This window comes from Cherax quadricarinatus, chromosome 21 (assembly GCF_038502225.1).
Source record: "Cherax quadricarinatus isolate ZL_2023a chromosome 21, ASM3850222v1, whole genome shotgun sequence".
Lineage (NCBI taxonomy): Eukaryota > Metazoa > Arthropoda > Malacostraca > Decapoda > Parastacidae > Cherax > Cherax quadricarinatus.
Window position 1 is genome coordinate 16,792,600 of NC_091312.1, and position 22,782 is coordinate 16,815,381.

Below are 22,782 nucleotides of genomic sequence, written 5' to 3' on the forward strand. Positions count from 1 at the left end.
TTGCCTGGTTCCAGCCTGGTCCTTGCCTGGTTCCAGCCTGGTCCTTGCCTGGTTCCAGCCTGGTCCTTGCCTGGTTCCAGCCTGGTCCTTGTCTGGTTCCAGCCTGGTCCTTGCCTGGTTCCAGCCTGGTCCTTGCCTGGTTCCAGCCTGGTCCTTGCCTGGTTCCAGCCTGGTCCTTGCCTGGTTCCAGCCTGGTCCTTGCCTGGTTCCAGCCTGGTCCTTGCCTGGTTCCAGCCTGGTCCTTGCCTGGTTCCAGCCTGGTCCTTGCCTGGTTCCAACCTGGTCCTTGCCTGGTTCCAGCCTGGTCCTTGCCTGGTTCCAGCCTGGTCCTTGCCTGGTTCCAGCTTGGTCCTTGCCTGGTTCCAGCCTGGTCCTTGCCTGGTTCCAGCCTGGTCCTTGCCTGGTTCCAGCCTGGTCCTTGCCTGGTTCCAGCCTGGTCCTTGTCTGGTCCCAGCCTGGTCCTTGCCTGGTCCCAGCCTGGTGTTTGCCTGGTCCCAGCCTGGTCCTTGCCTGGTTCCAGCCTGATCCTTGCCTGGTTCCAGCCTGGCCCTTGCCTGGTCCCAGCCTGGTCCTTGTCTGGTCCCAGCCTGGTCCTTGCCTGGTCCCAGTCTGGTCCTTGCCTAGTTCCAGCCTGGTCCTTGCCTGGTCCCAGCCTGGTCCTTGCCTGGTTCCAGCCTGGTCCTTGCCTGATTCCAGCCTGGTCCTTGCCTGGTCCCAGCCTGGTCCTTGCCTGGTCCCAGCCTGGTCCTTGACTGGTTCCAGCCTAGTCCTTGCCTGGTTCCAGCCTGGTCCTTGTCTGGTCCCAGCCTGGTCCTTGCCTGGTCCCAGCCTGGTTTTTGCCTGGTCCCAGCCTGGTCCTTTCCTGGTTCCAGCCTGATCCTTGCCTGGTTCCACCCTGGCCCTTGCCTGGTCCCAGCCTGGTCCTTGTCTGGTCCCAGCCTGGTCCTTGCCTGGTCCCAGCCTGGTCCTTGCCTAGTTTCAGCCTGGTCCTTGCCTAGTTTTTGCCTGGTCCTTGCCTGGTCCCAGCCTGGTCCTTGCCTGGTTCCAGCCTGGTCCTTGCCTAGTTTTTGCCTGATCCTTGCCTGGTCCCAGTCTGGTTCCAGCCTGGTCCTTGCCTGGTCCCAGCCTGGTCCCTGCTTTTCCCAGCCTCCCAGCGCCCAGCAGGCAACCTCCTGGCCACTCACCCTTATGCAAATGTGCTTATGTAAAGTACAGAGCTGGGTGTACTGGGTGTACTGGGTGTACTGGGTGTACTGGGTGTACTGGTAGCTGGTGACTGGGTACGTGGTTGTTGGGGGAAGGGAGGGGGTAGTAGTTGGAGTGCAGGGAAGGGGTGGTTGGTTGTGGCTGAAAGAGTGCAGGGGGCAGGGGTTGTAAAGAGAGGGGAAGGGTGGTAGAGTGAGATTAGGGGGTGGTAGGGGAGGGGATCATTGGGGGGTTTGGGTGGTAAGTGGTGGTGGCTGGGGGTGAGGGAGGATTGGAGGGTGTTGGAGGTGGTTGAGATTGGAGGAGGATAATGATAGAGTAGAGGGGGAGGGGGAGGGGGAGGGGGAGGGGGAGGGGGGAGGGGGAGGGCCAGGGAGGGCAGTGCCAGAGCTCGGAACTTCCTGAGTGAGCGCTTCAGGGAGCCCCGGGGCTTCCTGAAATTGATGGGGCTAGCTTGACGAGGCTCAGGGTGCCCTACGACACATGGGTGTTTAGCGCGTTATGAAAACTACTACTAATAATAATAAAAATGATAAAAACAACAACAACAACAACAACAACAACAACAACAACAACAATAATAATAATAATAATAATAATAATAATAATAATAATAATAATAATATATTATTTATTATTATTTATTTATTAATACATCGGCCGTCTACCACCAAGGCAGGGTGGCCCGAAAAAGAAAAACTTTCACCATCATTCACTCCATCACTGTCTTGCCAGAGGCACGCTTACACTACAGTTATAAAACTGCAACATTAACACGCCTCCTTCAGAGTGCAGACACTGTACTTCCCATCTCCAGGACTCAAGTCCGACCTTCCGGTTTCCCTGAATCCCTTCATAAATGTTACCTTGCTCACACTCCAACAGCACGTCAAGTCCTAAAAACCATTTGTCTCCATTCGCTCCTATCAAACACGCTCACGAATGCTTGCTGGAAGTCCAAGCCTCTCATACACAAAACCTCCTTTACCTCCTCCCTCCAACTTCTCCTAGGCCGACCTCTACCCCGCCTTTCCTCCACTATAGCTTTATACACTCTCGAAGTCATTCTGTTTTGTTCCATTTTATCTATATATCCAAACCACCTCAACAACCCTTCCTCAGCCCCCTGGATAATAGTTTTGGCTAATCCCGCACCTCCTCCTAATCTCCAAACTACGAATTCTCTGCATTATATTCACACCACACATTGCTCTCAGACACGACGTCTCCACTGCCTTAAAAGCCTCCTTCTTAAAACCATTAAAATTTCTTACCGGAGAAAATCACATTTTCCTCTTTGGATCTTTTTTTTGGGGGGTGGGGAGGTGAGGGGGAGGGGTTTTTGTGATGAATGGTTTTTCAAACCATTCATCACAACTGTCAGACACTGCAGCATCATGGGATCTTGTTACAAAGAATTCTTCAACACTTGTTCAATCTTTGGACGAAGACCTACTTCGACTAGTGGATGATACCACTATGACCCCGCCTCCACCTGCTTCACCTCACCTCACTACAGTATATAAGCCACGTCTACGGCCCTATGCTGTACATTCTACAAGATTGATGGACTGAACACATCGACTCCAGGCCGAGGGACTGATTACCTCATACTCCTCTCCTTACGCCTTCCTCTTTGTATTGGACTGATGAAGCCACTGTGTGGCGAAACGTTTCCTGAATAAAGATTCCCATATGCTGCATAAGTGTCTCAATCTTCATTCAATTATCCTACCTATCTTTGTGTCATCGGCGAATTTGCTCATATCACTACTAATTCCTTCATCAAGATCATTGATATATATTATAAACAACAACGGGCCCAAGACTGATCCCTGTGGAACGCCGCTTGTTACCGATCCCCACTCGGATTTAACCCCATTTATGGACACTCTCTGCTTCCTGTCTGTGAGCCATTATTCGATCCACGAGAGCACCCTTCCCCCAATGCCATGAGCTGCCACTTTCTTTAACAGTCTTTTGTGCGGAACTCTATCAAAAGCCTTACTAAAACCTAAGTAAATAATATCAAATTCTTTATCGTGGTCAACAGCCTCAAAAGCTTTACTGAAGAAAGTTAATAAATTAGTTAGACAAGACCGGCCTCTTGTGAATCCATGCTGAGTATCATTAATCAAGCTATGCTTATCGAGATGGCTTCTTATAATCTCAGCTATAATTGACTCTAGTAATTTGCCTACAATTGAGGTCAGGCTTATTGGGCGGTAATTTGACGGTAACGACTTATCCCCTGTTTTAAAAATAGGAATTACATTAGCCATCTTCCACATATCAGACACTACACCTGTTTGAAGAGATAAATTAAAAATATTAGTTAATGGTTCACAGAGTTCCATTTTGCATTCCTTTAGAACCCTTGAAAAAACCTCATCAGGACCCGGTGACTTATTTTGCTTCAATTGGTCTATCTGCTTCACAACCATTTCACTAGTGACTGTGATGTTGCATAATTTATCTTCTTATAGCCCACTATAAAAATTAATTACTGGAATATTATTAGTGTCTTCCTGTGTAAAAACCGAGAGAAAATAATTATTTAAAATCGAGCACATTTCATTCTCTTTGTCAGTAAGATGCCCATAGTTATTTTTAAGGGGACCTGTCTTATCTCTGACTTTTGTTCTATTTACCTGGAAAAAACTTTTTGGGTTAGTTTTAGAATCCCTAGCAACTTTAACTTCATAGTCCCTTTTAGCTTTTCTTATCTCCTTTTTAATGTCCCTCTTAATGTCAATATACTGATTCATATGATGACCCCCACCTCTTTTGATACGTCTATAAATTCCTTTCTTATTCCCTAGTAGATATTTCAGCCTATTATTCATCCATTTTGGGTCATTTCTATTTGATCTAATTTCTTTATACGGGATGAACGTTCTTTGAGCCTCATGTATTGTGTTTAGAAAACTGTCATATTGATAGCTCTCTTCGTTACCCCAGTCAACAGATGATAAATGTTCTCTAAATGGTATACAATATCGACAGGTTGTTAGGTAAGACACATATGCAACAGTTAGACAACTTTATTCCGAAACGTTTCGCCTACACAGTAGGCTTCTTCAGTCGAATACAGAAAGTAGGCAGGAACAGTAGAGATGTGAAGACGATGTAATCAGTCCATCACCCTTAAAGTCGTAGAATTTGAGGTTGTCAGTCCCTCGGCCTGGAGAAGTTCAATTCCATAGTCTATGGAATTGAACTTCTCCAGGCCGAGGGACTGACAACCTCAAATTCTACGACTTTAAGGGTGATGGACTGATTACATCGTCTTCACATCTCTACTGTTCCTGCCTACTTTCTGTATTCGACTGAAGAAGCCTACTGTGTAGGCGAAACGTTTCGGAATAAAGTTGTCTAACTGTTGCATATGTGTCTTACCTAACAATGTTCTCTAAGCCCATCGTAATCTGCTAAGCGAAAATCTGGGACTGTTACTGAGTTATCGCTACTATCATACTTCCATTCAATGCTAAATGTAATTGATTTGTGGTCGCTAGCACCCAGTTCCTTTGAAACTTCTAAATTATTAACAAGGGATTCATTGTAAAAAGTTGGTAGAATTACCGACAATATGTAAAGTAAAAGGACACAAGTGCAACTATGTGACATTTTATTGTGGCAACGTTTCGCTCTCCAGGAGCTTTATCAAGCCATTACAAACAATACATGGACACAGAGGGTATATATAGGCTCAGAGTGAGGTGCAATACTAGTGAGGTACCATTTCAATGTTCACTAGTGGTGGTAGTAGTAGTAGTAGTAGTGACAAAAGTAATACAATATGGTAGAGCAATTAATTCGTACATGAGAAAAAGGATATAAAAGCTATTACTTGGGTAACATAAAAATAGGTTGGACAAATATAGACTGGAAAGAGGCAGCTTGTTTCAGTGTTCACTCCTTGTATGTGTTTGTGTAGTATAACAGGAGAGACTATGTGAAGGCAGGGTTTACTGTTTTCAGGAGGATTTTTGCTAAGACTTCGGAGATAAGAACATAAGAACATAAGAATGGAGGAACACTGCAGAAGGCCTACTGGCCCATGCGAGGCAGGTCCTTATCAAAACGACTACTGTTAGGTAAGACACATATGCAACAGTTAGGTATCTTTATTTCGAAACGTTTCGCCTACACAGTAGGCTTCTTCAGTCGAGTACAGAAAAGTTGATAGAAGCAGAAGATACTTGAAGACGATGTAATCAGTCCATCACCCTTAAAGTTTTGAGGTGGTCAGTCCCTCAGTCTGGAGAAGAGCATTGTTCCATAGCATGAAACAAAATAAAGATACCTAACTGTTGCATATGTGTCTTACCTAACAACCTGTCGGTATTTTATACCATTTTAATGCTCAAAACGACTACTACCTAAAGCTTCCCAAGAAATAACTCCCGTTCCCAATGACACCAATCAAACCCAGCCCCTCCCACTCATATATTTGTCCAGTCTCTTCTTAAAGCTACCCAAGGTCCTAGCCTCTATCACCCCACTGGGAAGACTGTTCCACGCATCCACAACTCTGTTAGAAAACCAGTGCTTACCTATGTCCTTTCTAAATCTAAATTTATCCAACTTTTATTATTATTATTATCACACTGGCCGATTCCCACCAAGGCAGGGTGGCCCGAAAAAGAAAAACTTTCACCATCATTGACTCCATCACTGTCTTGCCAGAAGGGTGCTTTACACTACAGTTTTTAAACTGCAACATTAACACCCCTCCTTCAGAGTGCAGGCACTGTACTTCCCATCTCCAGGACTCAAGTCCGGCCTGCCGGTTTCCCTGAATCCCTTCATAAATGTTACTTTGCTCACACTCCAACAGCACGTCAAGTATTAAAAACCATTTGTCTCCATTCACTCCTATCAAACACGCTCACGCATGCCTGCTGGAAGTCCAAGCCCCTCGCACACAAAACCTCCTTTACCCCCTCCCTCCAACCCTTCCTAGGCCGACCCCTACCCCGCCTTCCTTCCACTACAGACTGATACACTCTTGAAGTTATTCTGTTTCGCTCCATTCTCTCTACATGTCCGAACCACCTCAACAACCCTTCCTCAGCCCTCTGGACAACAGTTTTGGTAATCCCGCACCTCCTCCTAACTTCCAAACTACGAATTCTCTGCATTATATTCACACCACACATTGCCCTCAGACATGACATCTCCACTGCCTCCAGCCTTCTCCTCGCTGCAACATTCATCACCCATGCTTCACACCCATATAAGAGCGTTGGTAAAACTATACTCTCATACATTCCCCTCTTTGCCTCCAAGGACAAAGTTCTCTGTCTCCACAGACTCCTAAGTGCACCACTCACTCTTTTTCCCTCATCAATTCTATGATTCACCTCATCTTTCATAGACCCATCCGCTGACACCATTATTTCTGGTTCTTACCTGGTTCGACACCCTCAGTACTTTATTAATATCTCCCTTGTTTATGCCTGTCATCCACTTATACAGTTCAGTGATATCTCCCCTCATTCTACACCTCTCCAGAGAGTGGAGATTTAAGGCTTTAAGTCTATCTTCATACGGGAGGTTCCTTACACAGTAAATCATTTTAGTCATTCTTCTCTGTATGTTCTCTAATAAGTCTATGTCCATCCTGTAGTAAGGGGACCAAAAGTGAGCAGAATAATCTAAATGAGGCCTCACTAGTGATGTATAGAGCTGTAAAATAACTTTTGGACTTCTGTTACTTATACTTCTTGAGATAAATCCAAATAATCTGTTGGCCTTGTTGCGCACACTAAGGCACTGCTGTCTTGGCTTTAGATTTCTGCTTACCATGACTCCCAAGTCTTTTTCACATTCTGTATGATCAAGCTCTACTTCACCTAGATTATAGCTTCGAGGGTTATTTTCATTACCAAGGGCAAGTACCTTACACTTATCCACATTGAACTTCATCTGCCATTTTTCAGTCCAAGACATTAATTTGTCCAAATCGTCCTGGAGTTCATTGATATCCTCCTCAGAGTGAATTATACGGCCTATCTTTGTATCATCAGGAAATTTACTCATGTCACTCGTGAAACTGCCGTTGTTTTGTTTAATTGTATTCGAAACAGCGATCAGTGCTGATTCGAGGCACTTGCGTCTACGGAAATTAGTTTCTTCACTAGTATTGCACCTCACTCTGAGCCTATATATACCCTCTGTGTCCATGTATTGTTTGTAATGGCTTGATAAAGCTCCTGGAGAGCGAAACGTTGCCACAATAAAATGTCACATTAGTTGCACTTGTGTCCTTTTACTTTACAAGGGATTCATTGTTTGCCAGAACTAAGTCAAGCAGGTTATTTCCCCTTGTAGGTTCTCTCACAAACTGCTTCAAAAAACAATCCTGAACTACTTCTAAGAAGTCGTATGATTCTAAATTCCCAGTCAAGAAATTCCAATCAATATGACTAAAGTTAAAGTCTCCTAGAATTACTACATTATCGTGCCTTGTGGCCCTAACAATTTCCTCCGATAGTAGTCTCCCCTGGTCCCTACCTAAGTTTGGGGGATGGTATATCACACCTAAAATTAATTTTTCATGCCCCTCTGAAAATTCTATCCAAACAGACTCTGTATGTGTTACTTCAGATTTAATACCCGTTTTTATGCAACAGTTCAAGCGATCTCGGACATACAATGCCACCCCACCTCCCTTCCCGACACTTCTATCTACTTGGAACAATTTAAAACCCTGAATGTGACATTCCGCAGGCATGTCCCGACTTTTTGAATTAAACCACGTCTCAGTTAAGGCAAATACATCAATGTTACCTGCACTAGCAACTAGTCTCAACTCGTCCATCTTATTCCTAGCGCTGCGACTATTTGTGTAATATATATTTAAAGACCCTCCTCTCTCTTTACCCTTCCTGCTCCTTTCTGTTATTCCACTAAACCTATTACTGTCCTTGTCAATTAGTGCCACTGGCTTTCCAATATCCACCTCGTTTTGCCTATTACTAGTTCTCCTACCCTGCGACTTCACTATTTTCCCGCCAAAACCCATACCACTAACTATTCCTAGTTTAAAGACCTAACAGCTCCCTCCACTGCGTTGGCCAGTGCTCCCACCCCACACCTAGATAAGTGAACCCCATCCCTGGCATACATGCCATTTCTGCCATAGAAGAGGTCCCAGTTGTCAATGAATGTTACCGCATTTTCCTTACAGTATTTGTCCAGCCAGCAATTGACACCAATTGCTCTGGACAACCATTCATTTCCAACTCCTCTCCTTGGCAAAATGCCACATATGACAGGTTTCCCACCCTTCCTCCTAATTATCTCTATTGCTGACCTATACCTGCTAATCAGGTCCTCACTCCTACTGTGTACGAAATGGTATATAATACCGACAAGATGAGAGTAAGACACATGTGCAACATCTGGGTATCTTTATTGTAGACGTTTCGCCATCCAGTGGCTTTATCAATACAAATTCTAGGACATAACTTGAAGACAGTAGAACTATGTACAGAAGATGAGGTAATCAGTCCCTCAAACTAGGAGTAGGTGCGAACAGCACCATAGTCGTGGAGATATTATCAACAGAATCTCCACGACTATGGTGCTGTTCGCACCTACTCCTAGTTTGAGGGACTGATTACCTCATCTTCTGTACATAGTTCTACTGTCTTCAAGTTATGTCCTAGAATTTGTATTGATAAAGCCACTGGATGGCGAAACGTCTACAATAAAGATACCCAGATGTTGCACATGTGTCTTACTCTCATCCTCACTCCTACGTCTGCCAACATCGTTGCCTCCAGCACTGAGACAGATAATAGGATTGCTCCCATTACCTCTCATGATGTCATCCAGACGGCTAACAACATCCTTCATCCCAGCCCCAGGAAAACACACTCTCTGCCTCCTACTCCTATCCTTCAAGTCCTAGTCTCAATCACCCAACTAGGTAGACTGTTCCACTCATCAACTACCCTATTTCCAAACCAATACTTTCCTATGTCCTTTCTAAATCTAAACTTATCTAATTTAAATCCATTACTGCAGGTTCTCTCCTGGAGAGATATCCTCAAGACCTTATTAATATCCCTTTTATTAATACCTATCTTCCACTTATACACTTCGATCAGGTCTCCCCTCATTCTTCGTCTAACAAGTGAATGTAACTTAAGAGTCTTCAATCTTTCTTCATAAGGAAGATTTCTAATGCTATGTATTAATTTAGTCATCCTACGCTGAATGTTTTCTAACGAATTTATGTCCATTCTGTAATATGGAGACCAGAACTGAGCTGCATAATCTAGGTGAGGCCTTACTAATGATGTATAAAGCTGCAGTATGACCTCTGGACTTCAGTCGTCTAAAATGAGACGTCATGTACTTCAGTCGTCTAAAATGAGATGCCATGTACTTCAGTCGTCTAAAATGAGACGTCATGCGCTTCAGTCGTCTAAAATGAGACGTAATGTACTTCAGTCGTCTAAAATGAGACGTAATGTACTTCAGTCGTCTAAAATGAGACGTCATGTACTTCAGTCGTCTAAAATGAGACGTCATGTACTTCAGTCGTCTAAAATGAGACGTCATGTACTTCAGTCGTCTAAAATGAGACGTCATGTACTTCAGTCGTCTAAAATGAGACGTAATGTACTTCAGTCGTCTAAAATGAGACGTCATGTACTTCAGTCGTCTAAAATGAGACGTCATGTACTTCAGTCGTCTAAAATGAGACGTCATGTACACCAGTCGTCTAAAAATACGTCATGTACTTCAGTCGTCTAAAATGAGACGTCATGAACGTCAGTCGTCTAAATGTGACGTTATGTACGTCATTATTCTAAATGAGACGTCATGTACGTCACTCGTCTAAATGAGACGTCATGTACGTCACTCGTCTAAATGAGACGTCATATGAATCAATCATCAAAAAAATACATCAATTTCACTAATCAAAATTATTATTATTATTATTATTATTATTATTATTATTATTATTATTATTATTATTATTATTATTATTATTATTATCATTATTATTATTTATTATTATTATTATTATTATTATTATTATTATTATTATTATTATTATTATTATTATTATTATTATTATTATTATTTATTATTATTATTATTATTATTATTATTATTATTATTATTATTATTATTATTATTATTGTTGTTGTTGTTGTTGCTGCTATTATTATTATTATTAATTATTATTATTATTATTATTATTATTATTATTATTATTATTATTATTATTATTATTATTCTCACGTAAATAATAAGAAAAATGCATTAAATAACGCAAAAAAAGTACAATGAACAACGCAAAAGTTGCTTTATTTAATATTATTTAACGCACATTTTGTTTCATTATTTAAGGAACATTTGCTCTGGGGAACACTGGAACATATTGCTCTCTGAGGCTGTCAACAGAGAACACGCCGTCAAGAACCAACTGACAGCTGTGCGTATTTACGGGCTCAATTAGACGCAATGCGAGGACTGTCTGCGGCTGAGAGCAACTTAAGGACGCTTCTTAAACTATTCAGGAACATCGCTTTGACTATTGGCCACTATGGACATTGAAGTAATGTTGTACGCGGCAGTAGTTAAACAGAAGTCGTAGTAGTAGTAGTAGTAGTAGTAGTAGTAGTAGTAGTAGTAGTAGTAGTAACAGCAGTAGTAGTAGTAGTAGTAGTAACAGTAGTAGTAGTAGTAGAAATAACTAGTAGTAGTAGTAGTAGTAGTAGCAGTAATCACAGCAATAGCAGTGGTAATAATAGCAGGAGTAGCAGCAGCAGCAACAACCAGCCAGAGCAGCAGCAGCAGCAGCAACAGCAGCAGCAGCAACGGCAGCAGCAGCAGCAGCAACAGCAGCAATAGCAGCAGCAACAGCAGTAAGCAGCAGCAACAGCATGCAGTAGCAACAGCAGCAACAACAGGAACAGCAGCAACAACAGCAGCAGCAGCAGTAGCAGCAGCAGTAGCAGCTACAGCAGCAGTAGCAGCAGCAGCAGTAGCAACAGCAGCAGCATCAACAACAGCAATAGCAACAGCAGTAGCAGTAGCAGAGCAACAGCAGCAGCAACAATAGTAGCAGCAAGCAGTAGCAAGCAAGCAGCAGCAACAGCAGTAGCAGCAGCAACAGCAGTAACAGCAATAACACTAGCAGCAGCAGTAGCAGTAACAGCAGCAGCAGCAGCAACGGCAGTAATAGCATCAGCAGCAGTAATAGCAGCAGCAGTAAGCAGCAGAGCAGTAACAGCAGCAGCAGCAACAGCAGCAGCAGCAACAGTAGTAGTAGTAGTAACAGTAGTAATAGTAATAGTAACAGTAGTAGTAGTAGTAGTAACAGTAGTAGTAGTAGTAGTAGTAACAGTAGTAATAGTAATAGTAACAGTAATAGTAGTAGTAGTAGTAACAGTAGTAGTAGTAGTAGTAGTAGTAACAGTAGTAGTAGTAGTAGTAACAGTAGTAATAGTAATAGTAACAGTAGTAGTAGTAGTAGTAACAGTAGTAGTAGTAGTAGTAGTAGTAGTAGTAGTAGTAGTAGTAGTAGTAGTAGTAACAGTAGTAATAGTAATAGTAACAGTAGTAGTAGTAGTAGTAACAGTAGTAGTAGTAGTAGTAGTAGTAGTAGTAACAGTAGTAATAGTAATAGTAACAGTAGTAGTAGTAGTAACAGTAGTAATAGTAATAGTAACAGTAGTAGTAGTAGTAGTAACAGTAGTAATAGTAATAGTAACAGTAGTAGTAGTAGTAGTAACAGTAGTAATAGTAATAGTAACAGTAGTAGTAGTAGTAGTAGTAACAGTAGTAATAGTAATAGTAACAGTAGTAGTAGTAGTAGTAACAGTAGTAGTAGTAGTAGTAGTAGTAGTGACAGTAGTAATAGTAATAGTAACAGTAGTAGTAGTAGTAACAGTAGTAATAGTAATATTAACAGTAGTAGTAGTAGTAATCATAATTCCTAATCCTTTTATATCTTTACCTGGAGTCTACCTGCAGGTTATTCCGGGGATCAACGCCCCCGCGGCCCGGTCCATGACCAGGCCTTCCGGTGGATCAGGGCCTGATCAACCAGGCTGTTACTGCTGGCCGCACGTAGTACCATTAACATTCGTTCATATTTTTTTTTCAGAGGCAGAATAAAATAACCAGAGAGGGTGGAGGGTGGGAAGAGAGCCTTCTGTTATGCTACCCTCACCTCAGCTACTCAGACAGTGGTCATCCTGTCTCAGAAGACAGCCTTGAAATTGACGGTAAGGTCTACCACTCCCAGCCCCTCCCAGCTCCTCCCATGTACTCTCCGTCGTTGATGTTCTCATCAATCACCTCTCCGACAGCCCTACCCTCCCCTCCCCGGTCCCAGACCTCTCTCTCCCCTTCCCGAACCCCTAACTTCCCCTCCCTCATCCCCCACCCATTCACACCACCAGCTACCCACAGTGATGACGAGTCACTTTGTTCCTCCCATTACCTTCTCATTCCCTCCCTCCTTCTCCCTATAACTTCCCAATCCCTCCCTCTCTCTCCCCCCCATACCTTCCCTTTTCCTTTCTTCCTCTCCGATGCCTCCTCATTTCCTCCCTCCCTCCCCTTCTCCCCATTCCAACTTCATATTCTCCCTCACTCTCCTCACCCCTTCTTCATACTCTCCCTTCCTCCTCCTACCAATATCTTCCTTAGTCGTTCATTAAGACTTAGCATGAGTTTAAGAAGTAAATAAATTACTTCGAGGTGTACCAGACCAGACGTACCGAAAATGCTTCAGAGACAGTGGTACGAGACAGTTGCTTCAGGGACAGTGGTACGAGACAGTTGCTTCAGGGACAGTGGTACGAGACAGTTGCTTCAGGGACAGTGGTACGAGACAGTTGCTTCAGGGACAGTGGTACGAGACAGTTGCTTCAGGAACAGTGGTACGAGAGAGTTGCTTCAGAGACAGTGGTAAGAGACAGTTGCTTCAGGGACAGTGGTACGAGACAGTTGCTTCAGGGACAGTGGTACGAGAGAGTTGCTTCAGGGACAGTGGTACGAGAGAGTTGCTTCAGAGACAGTGGTAAGAGACAGTTGCTTCAGGGACAGTGGTACGAGACAGTTGCTTCAGGGACAGTGGTACGAGAGAGTAGCTTCAGAGACAGTGGTAAGAGACAGTTGCTTCAGGGGCAGTGGTACGAGACAGTTGCTTCAGGGACAGTGGTACGAGACAGTTGCTTCAGGGACAGTGGTACGAGACAGTTGCTTCAGGGACAGTGGTACGAGAGAGTTGCTTCAGAGACAGTGGTACGAGACAGTTGCTTCAGGGACAGTGGTACGAGAGAGTTGCTTCAGAGACAGTGGTACGAGACAGTTGCTTCAGGGACAGTGGTACGAGACAGTTGCTTCAGGGACAGTGGTACGAGACAGTCGCTTCAGAGACAGTGGTACGAGACAGTTGCTTCAGGGACAGTGGTACGAGACAGTTGCTTCAGAGACAGTGGTACGAGACAGTTGCTTCAGGGACAGTGGTACGAGACAGTTGCTTCAGGGACAGTGGTACGAGAGAGTTGCTTCAGAGACAGTGGTACGAGACAGTTGCTTCAGAGACAGTGGTACGAGACAGTTGCTTCAGGGACAGTGGTACGAGAGAGTTGCTTCAGAGACAGTGGTACGAGACAGTCGCTTCAGAGACAGTGGTACGAGACAGTTGCTTCAGGGACAGTGGTACGAGACAGTTGCTTCAGAGACAGTGGTACGAGACAGTTGCTTCAGAGACAGTGGTACGAGACAGTTGCTTCAGGGACAGTGGTACGAGACAGTTGCTTCAGGGACAGTGGTACGAGAGAGTTGCTTCAGAGACAGTGGTAAGAGACAGATGATTCAGGGACAGTGGTACGAGACAGTTGCTTCAGAGACAGTGGTACGAGACAGTTGCTTCAGGGACAGTGGTACGAGACAGTTGCTTCAGGGACAGTGGTACGAGAGAGTTGCTTCAGAGACAGTGGTACGAGACAGTTGTTACAGGGACAGTGGTACGAGACAGATGCTTCAGAGACAGTGGTACGAGACAGTTGCTTCAGAGACAGTGGTACGAGACAGTTGCTTCAGAGACAGTGGTACGATACAGTTGCTTCAGAGACAGTGGTACGAGACAGTTGCTTCAGGGACAGTGGTACGAGACAGTTGCTCCAAGGACAGTGGTACGAGACAGATGCTTCAGAGACAGTGGTACGAGACAGTTGCTTCAGAGACAGTGGTACGAGACAGTTGCTTCAGAGACAGTGGTACGAGACAGTTGCTTCAGAGACAGTGGTACGAGACAGTTGCTTCAGAGACAGTGGTACGAGACAGTTGCTTTAGGGACAGTGGTATGAGACAGTTCGATCACAGTTCTTGCTGATCTTACAAACACGTCACTGAAATCTTGTCTGTAAAATCTTCCTATTGTAAACTTCGTGACTTATTGGTACAATATATATAAATATATATATATATATATATATATATATATATATATATATATATATATATATATATATATATATATATATATATATATATATATATATATATATATATATCTGTCGTGCCGAATATGTAAAACTGGTCAATTAGCAAGAACTCATTTAAAATTAAGTCATTTCTAAAATTTTCTCTTATACGTTTAAAGATATATTTTTTTCATTAATGTTAATGCAAACATTTTTAATTTTTCTCCAAAAGAATCTTAGAAAACTTACCTAACCTTATTACAACAAGAACAATTTATTTTAGCCTAACCCAACTAAATATATTTTAGATTTGTTTACAGTAATTTAATACTAAACAAACACAGTGAAATATTTTTTTTTCGTTAGGTTCAGAATGATTTTGGCGAAATTATTGCATACAGAAATTTTCACTTGTCTTATATGGCAAGATGAGCGTTGCTATTTAAGCCAAGATCGCAAGTTCTGCCTATTCGGCACGACATATATATATATATATATATATATATATATATATATATATATATATATATATATATATATATATATATATATATATATATATATACATATATATATATATATATATATATATATATATATATATATATATATATATATATATATATATATATATATATATACATATATATATATATATATATATATATATATATATATATATATATATATATATATATATATATATATATATATACATATATATATATATATATATCTGGAACAAAATGCTTCCTCTGTAAACCAAACGTGTCGCAAAAGGCGACTAAAATGCTGGAAGCAAGAGGCTAGTAATTCCTTCCCTTGTATATAATACTAAGTTTAAAAGGAGAAACTTTTGTTTTTCCTTTTGAGCCACCCAGCCTCGGTGAGACACGGGCAGTTTGCTGAAAGATACACACACACACACACACACACACACATATATATATATATATATATATATATATATATATATATATATATATATATATATATATATATATATATATATATATATATATATATGTAACGCAACGGCCGTCTCCCACCAAGGTAGGGTGGCCCGAGAAAGAAAAGTTTTCATCATTCACTCCATCACTATCTTGCCAGTGACGCACTTACACTACAGTTGTAATACTGTAACATTAACACGCCTTCTTCAGAGTGCAGACACTGTACTTCCCATCTCCAGGACTCAAGTCCGGCATGCCGGTTTCCCTGAATCCCTTCATAAATATTACCTTGCTCACACTCCAACAGCACGTCAAGTCCTAAAAAAAACATGTCTCCATTTACTCCTATCAAACACGCTCACGCATGCTTGCTGGAAGTCCAAGCCCCTCGCACACAAAACCTCCTTTACCCCTTCCCTCCAACCTTTCCAAGGCCGATTCCTACCCCATCTTTCATCCACTGCAGATTTATACACAACGTTTTGTTCCGCCTTCTCTACACGTCCGAACCACCTCAACAACCCCTCTTCAGCCCTCTGGATAATAGTATTGGTAATCCTGCACCTCTTCTTAATTTCCAAACTACGAATTCTCCGCATTATATTCACACCACACATTGCCCTCAAACACATCTCCACTTTCTCCAGCCTTCTCCTTGTTGCAACATTCACCACCCATGTTTCACACCTATATGAGAGCGTTGGTATAACTATACTCTCATACATTCCTCTCTTTGCTTCCATTGGCAAAGTTCTTTGTCTCCACAGACTCCTCAGTGCACCACTCACCTGTTCCCCCTCATCAATCCTATGATTGACCTCATTTTTCCTACACCCACCTGCTGACACATCCACTCCTATATATCTGAATACATTCACCTCCTCCACACTCTCTCCCTCCAGCCTGATATCCAATCTTTCGTCACCTAATTTTCTTGTTATCCTCATCACTTTACTCTTTCCTATATTCACTTTTAATTTCCTTCCTTTACATACCCTACCAAACCCATCCACCAACCTCTGCAACTTCTCTTCAGAACCTCCCAAAAGCACAGTGTCATCAGCAAAGAGCATCTGTGACAGCTCCCACTTTGTGTTAAATTCTTCATCTTTTAACCCCTCACCTCTTGCCAACACCCTAACATTCACTTCTCTTACAACCCCATCTGTAAATATATTGAAAAACCATGGTGACATCACACATCCTTGTCTAAGACCTACTTTTATACATATATATATATATATATATATATATATATATATATATATATATATATATATATATATATATATATATATATATATATATATATATATATATATATATATATATATATATATATATATATATATATATATATATATACATATATATATATATATATATATATATATATATATGTATATATATATATATATATATATATATATATATATATATATATATATATATATATATATATATATATCATAAACACTAAGATTGGGCTACCCCAATATACAATTACTTCTGTAGTTCTCTCTCTCTCACTCTCTCTCTCTCTCTCTCTCTCTCTCTCTCTCTCTCTCTCTCTCTCTCTCTCTCTCTCTCTCTCTCTCTCTCTCTCTCTCTCTCTCTCTCTATCTCTCTCTCTTTTCTTTCCTTCTCCAGCCCTCATAGATACTGCAACATCTTGGCTGCCATCGACGTTGCAAATTAAATGTCATAAAATGAATCTCGCTCGCATTTGCCTTGCAATTTCGCGTCAGACCAAACTGCGGAGTCAACGCCACGGGGGAAAAAGGGGTAAGAAGCAAGAGTAATTTTTCAACATGTATGACTAATAGGATAACCCAGGAGTAATGTCGGGGCTTGATCATGGGGGCGTTGAGCCACCCGCTGGAATACTCAACTAGCCAGCTATCCAGCTAGCCAACTAGCCAGCCAGTTAGACAGCCATCCAGCTAGATAGCTAGCTAGCAGGATGAACAAGACACATGCGCAACAGCCGAACATCTGTATTGCACAGGTGTTGCATTTGTGTTTTACTAACATGCTAATGAGAGAAGATTTTTTTAATGGGGCACAAAATCTTCTGAAGTTTAAAGGCTGTACTGGAATTCGAAATCTGTGCTGGACTTCGAAGTCTGTACTGGAATTCGAAGTCAGTGCTGGAATTCGAAGTCTGTACTGGAATTTGAAGGCTGTACTGGAATTCGGAGTCTGTACTGGAATTCGAAGTCTGTACTAGAATTCGAAGTCTGTACTGAAATTCGAAGCCTGTACTGGAATTCAAAGTTTGTACTGAAATGGGAAATCGAAGTCTGTACTGGAATTCAAAGTCTGTACTGGAAATCGAAGTCTGTACTGGAATTTGAAGTCTGTACTGGAATTCGAAGTCTGTGCTGGACTTCGAAGTCTGTACTGGAATTCGAAGTCTGTACTGAAATTCGAAGTCTGCACTGGAAATCGATGTCTGTACTGGAATTCGAAGTCTGTACTGGAAATCGAAGTCTGCACTGGAATTTGAAGTCTGTACTGGAGAAAGCTGACACGGCAACCAGGATGAACTTCCACCCAATGAGGAGTCTGTGACTAACTTGTGTTGTTTGATATGATGGTTGTTTGTGTTGTCTTAGTGCGTCTGGGGTCAGTTGTGGTTAGTGTTGTAGTCAGTGTTGTGGATAGTGTTGTAGTCAGTTGTAGTCAGTGTTGTGGTTAGTGTTAATCAACCACAAGAGAAAATAATAATAATAATAATAATAATAATAATAATAATAATAATAATAATAATTATTATTATTATTATTATTATTATTATTATTATTATTATTATTATTATTATTATTATTATTATACAATGAATTTAGTTTTATCCCTATTTAAGGAATTAAAATATTCTTTCCTGGCGGTGAACAGATGACATGAAATGACCCTTCGAGTAGTCAATAGATCTTAAACCCAATTAAGCAACCTAACCATCATCAACCTAACTATGATCATCATCACTACCACCACCACCACTACTACCACCACCATCACCACCACCATCACAACCACCACAATCAACATCAATGCTGGCAAGGATTCAGCTTCGGCCATACGTCAAGTAAACCCCAAAAAAACAATAACTCTGTAATTACCGGAGTCAGTATGGGTGAACCGCTGCTTGGTTATCCAGGGAGGACCGACCTTCTGGACCTCAGGGATTCGAATCCGTTCTCGGTCCGGTTCTTGGACTCGGCACGAGGGCGAGCGAGATGTACTCTGGGAGGTGGTACAAGCGCTCTGTGTTGTTCCACTCGCTCTACCTGCATGCCTATTTAAATCATTGTTAAATTAGTATTGTGGAACACATGCGTTAGTCTGATCTTGTGCGTGTGTGTGTGCGTGGTTTTTTTTTAGTGCGTGTTTGAGTTGCCTGTTTGTAAGTGGCTGTGTACCTTTTTGTGTTTGTGTGTGTCTGTTGTTTTTGTGTTTGTGCTGATGTTTGGATTTGGATTTTACATGTGTGTGTGTGTGTGTGTGTGTGTGTGTGTGTGTGTGTGTGTGTGTGTGGTAGCTCCCATCTACCAGTCCTGGTTGATTCCTACTTCCTGCTACCCTATATGTATCTTCTGCCCTGTTAAACGGAGTAGGAAAATACCTACGTAGGTGATTTTGTTTGGTCTCGGCCTTATGTATTTTGATCTACAAAGTTGTTAATGTTTTAGAAAAACAGTTATATACTGTAGATTTAAAACAGTTATATACAGCAGATCTAACAGTGGGTTGTAGCTGATGTTGTGGGTTGTAGCTGCTGGTGTTCAAGTGGGTGTGGGTGAGGGTTGCAGAGGTGTGAGGGGCGGCAACGGATACGGGTGATGGAAACGAGCCTAAGTTTGGGGGACGGGAGTGGGTTAAGATCGAGGGGCGTGGGTTAAGGTCGAGATGCGTGGATTAAGGTCGAGAGGCGTGGTTAAGGTCGAGGGGGTTGGGTTAAGATCGAAGGACGTGAGTTATGGGCGGCTGGTGTGGGTGAAGGAGACGTGGGCGCCGCCGCTCACTGCCAGCTGGCTCTAGTACTGCAGGAATTTTGACCCAATTAACAGCTGGCAATATCCTGCAGCACGCTATAATTTGTTATAATTATCCTATTCAAATGAGGCTACTATCCCATCCTAGCCGGTGCCCCGCCGCCAGGAATGATACCAGTGTTGCTCCTGCCGCCGCCGTCGTCGTCGCCGCCGCCGCCGCCGCCGCCGCCGCCAGACACAGCGGTAAGCCGTCACTAACTCATGGGAAATGCATCTAACTTCACCTAGATCTGCGGAAGCAGAGTTGGGTGATAATGGCATCCCGGCCTCACCCACGCCCGGTGTGCTACCTTACCCCTGCGTGTCAGCGCTCTGGATGAATTATGATGCAGCCCCGGGATTGGTCGGATGTACCTTGGTGTCCGATTACCTGCAACACGGCCTCATCCGACCGAAGATGCGTAGTCGGAGAGCATTCGTGGCGCCTCGGACGAGGACGAGGCACAAAAGGTGTTGTGTTGGAGGAAGCAGCGGCCTGACGGGAACTCCGGTAGTGTGTTAGTTACCATTTCGTCCGAGGCACATGTCGATTAGACACTAGGCCTGTTGTATATGCGTGTGTGTGTGTGTGTGTGTGTGTGTGTGTGTGTGTGTGTGTGTGTGACTGGTATGATGCGAGTGTGAGAAGGGAAGTCCAGACATGGAAATTGGTGATGTCATCCATCGCTCTGTTAAGGGTATATAAACTCAATGTCATACTTGGTCTCTCCACTGAATATATACACCGAGAGGATTTTATCTCAATCCCTATTTTAGATTTTAAAGCATTGTTATCTGTTGGCGAGGTTTTAACGACGCTTTTGTAGTGGATAGGCTTTAAACTCCAGTAACCAACCTAGCCTCTCATGGGATATATACACCGAGAGGTATATGTCTCCGTGTATATATACCCCGAGAGTTTATTTTAATACTTATATAAGAGATTAAAATACTCTTCTGGTGATCAGTGATCCTCGTGTAGTTGACAGCCTTTAAACTCCATTAGCCTACGTAGTACATGTTTCATGATCCGTGGATAATCGCGTGGGGTGACAGACAAAACTCTTCTCGGAGTATATAAACTGCGGTGTGTGGTTACTTTCAACCAGGTGTGGGTTATATGGGGAGGTAAACAGCATGTGTTCGGGTATTGAGGTGGTGGGATGTTGGGATAGTGGGTTGGGGTTGGGTCAGCCATTGTGGAGCCTGGGGTTGATTACTCTGTGTCTGTGCGATGATGGTGGTACAATCTCTCCCTTCCTCTCCCCTCTCTTCCCTTCATCCCTCCTCCCCAACTATCACTTAGTACGTGGGGGATGGTGATACAATACCACTCCTTCCGTGCGTGACACGTGACACGGAAATACGCGAAGGGGTGTGAGGAGGAAGCAATGGAAATTGAAAAACATGTATATAAAAGAAGATAACGAGGGTGGGAAAAAGCAATTCTGTTCAGAGAGAGATAGAGAGAGAGAGAGAGAGAGAGAGAGAGAGAGAGAGAGAGAGAGAGAGAGAGAGAGAGAGAGAGAGAGAGAGAGAGAGAGAGAGAGAGAACGAGAGTGTGAGTGAGAGTGAGATTCCACTGCTGCCCCCACCAAAGTTAACTGTATTTGGAATGCTGTGAAGTTGAGAGTACCGACCTGCCCAGTGTGTCCAGCGCTAAGATTATCTCAATTTGTGTGTGTGTGTGTGTGTGTGTGTGTGTGTGTGTGTGTGTGTGTGTGTGTGTGTGTGTGTGTGTGTGTGTGTGTGTGTGTGTGTGTGTGTACTCACCTACTTGCGGTTGCAGGGGTCGATCCTTAGCTCCTGTCCTGCCTTTCAACCTGCCGCTTGCCCGATTCAGTCTCTCCTGGCCTCGTGGGACTTATCGCGCCTACTCCTAAAACTATGTATGAAGCCTACCTTCACCACTTCTTCGTCGAGGTCATTCCACTTTCTAACCATCCTAACACTGAAGAAATACTTCCTGACATCCCTGTGGTTCATCCTGGAGGTTACCTGGAGGTTATTCCGGGAATCAACGCCCCCGCGGCCCGGTCCATGACCAGGCCTCCCAGTGGATCAGGGCCTGATCAACCAGGCTGTTGCTGCTGGCCGCACGCAGTCCAACGTACGAGCCACAGCCCGGCTGATCCGGCACTGACTTTAGGTATCTGTCCAGCTCTCTCTTGAAGGCAGCCAGGGGTTTATTGGTAATTCCCCTAATGCTTGATGGGAGGCTGTTGAACAATCTTGGGCCCCGGACACTTATGGTGTTTTCTCTTAGTGTACCAATGGCGCCCCTACTTTTAATTGGGGGCATTTTGCATCGCCTGCCCAGTCTTTTGCTTTCGTAGGACGTGATTTCTGTGTGCAGATTTGGGACCATTCCTTCCAGGATTTTCCAAGTGTAGATTATGATATATCTCTCCCTCCTGCGTTCCAACGAGTACAAGTCAAGTGCTTCCAAGTAGTTAAGGTGATTGACAGAACTTATACGTGCAGTAAAGGATCTCTGTACACTCTCTAGATCTGCAATTTCACCTGCTTTGAATGGAGATGTTAATGTACAGCAGCAGTATTCCAGCCTAGAGAGAACAAGTGGTTTGAAAAGGATCATCACTGGCTTGGCATCTCTCGTTTTGAAAGTTCTCATTATCCATCCTATCATTTTCTTTGCACGTGCGATCGTGGCACTGTTGTGATCCTTGAAAGTGAGATCCTCAGACATTACTACTCCCAGGTCCCTTACATTATTTTTCCGCTCTATTGTATGGCCAGAGTCTGTAGTATACTCTGTTCTAGTTATTATCTCCTCCAGTTTTCCATAACGGAGTAGTTGGAATTTGTCCTCATTGAACATCATATTGTTTACCGTTGCCCACTGGAAAACTTTGTTTATATCTTCTTGGAGGTTAACCGCGTCCTCAGCAGATGACAGCCTCATGCAGATCCTAGTATCATCTGCAAAGGATGATACGGTGCTGTGATGTATATCTCTGTCTATGTCTGATATGAGGATGAGGAATAAGATGGGGGCGAGTACTGTGCCTTGTGGAACAGAGCTCTTCACTATGGCAGCCTCCGATTTTACTCTGTTGACCACTACTCTTTGTGTTCGATTTGTTAGGAAGTTGA